The 1,454-nt window shown below is 41.8% G+C and overlaps 1 pseudogene; it reads right to left on the reverse strand.

Moving 5' to 3' along the window:
* Positions 1 to 266: 266 nt before the first annotated feature.
* Positions 267 to 992, reverse strand: LOC148370670 (YEATS domain-containing protein 4 pseudogene; annotated as a pseudogene).
* Between the last annotated feature and the right edge of the window lie 462 nt (positions 993 to 1,454).

Here is a 1,454-nt window from a genome sequence, read left to right on the forward strand (position 1 = left end):
CGTTCTCTGATCTCGTTTCAAAAAAATATGAATCTATTCAAATCATTTGGCGAAACATTTTTTTCTGTGATGACATCATAGTTGCTGATCAGGCCCATCTTCATAACTTCATTCCTCAGTGAGTCACCGGGCGAGGAGTTTGTCTCTGATATGAATGAATGAATAAATGATTCACAGACCACGCAAACGATGACGAACGATACTATTGTTAGAATATCGATTTCAGCTGTTTTAGTAGGCTTTTACCTCATATTTCTTTTTTTTTCAAACACAATGTAACTTTAAAAAAAACCCATCACAACTGCAGTACAAGCAATACTGTTTTTTTTTTTCATAATTCGTGACAGTCAGTGTTCCTTGTGGTCTCCGTCTTCCTCCAGTTTCCTGATCTCCAGCTTGAGATAGTTGATATTCTCCTTGCTGGCCTTCAGCTTGTCCTTTAATTCTGTGATCTGCTGACTGGTTCTTTTCTTGGCCGCCTCCATTTTCTCCTTGGTCCTCTGCTCCAGCTGGCCGAATTCGGTCTCGTGCTTGTAAAGCCTCAGGGTTAGTTGCCTTGATTTGGTCAGGAGCTGCTGCATCATGGCTGTTGGATCCTGGAAGATCATTTTGTCGTAGAACTCCGATACAACCGTTTTCTTGGGCATGGCGCTGGAGTCTGACTGAAAGAACTTCAGCAGATGGTAAAGAGTCACAGATCTCTCATTGGGATCGATGAATACAATCTTGATGGTGATCTCAAACTCTCCCCAGCCAGTCTCAGTGATCTCATAAGGGGGCTTGGTCACCACTCTAAGAGGGTTGCCATAACTCTCGTGCAGCTTGAATTGGATTTTCTTCACATATGCAGACATATCCTCATTTATGTATGGCTTGACATAAACAGACCCGAAATATCGAGCAACGTTTCCGAAAACGATCGGCTTCACAATAGTAACTCCCTTGACCCGCCCGCCGGAATCTGGATCGAATTCCGTCATCTTTTTAAACATATTACACAGGGAAAAACTTTAAGTGGACGCCCTGAGAAGGGTTTAATGGTTGTTTCTGTTCGACAAAGGAGAACATTTGTTACGGTCGCATTTTGTCGGCTTTTGTAAACAAAACCGCGCATGGACACCGGAAGTGGAACCAGGTGCTTTTACCTAATATTCTTTCATAATTTTAAGTTAAGACAAAAGTCACTATGAGCGGGTTCTGTACTTGGGCCATTTCTTTTCAGCATGTACATGCTTCCGCTAGGTCAGGGGTATCAAACTTTAAAGTTTTAGCTCAGGGGCAAAATGGTGGAAAATAATCTCATTCTGGATTAAAAGGAAAGGAAGGAAGGAAGGAATGAAGGAAGAGAGAGAGAGGGAAAAAAGTGCGAGAGGGAAAAAGACAAAGAGAGAGAGAGAAAAAATGAGACAAATAAAGAGAGAAAAAACTGTAGAGAGAGAGAGAGAGAAATAATG

This window comes from Urocampus carinirostris, chromosome 2 (genome assembly GCF_059441175.1).
Source record: "Urocampus carinirostris isolate Australia breed hairy pipefish chromosome 2, RoL_Ucar_1.0, whole genome shotgun sequence".
Classification (NCBI taxonomy): domain Eukaryota; kingdom Metazoa; phylum Chordata; class Actinopteri; order Syngnathiformes; family Syngnathidae; genus Urocampus; species Urocampus carinirostris.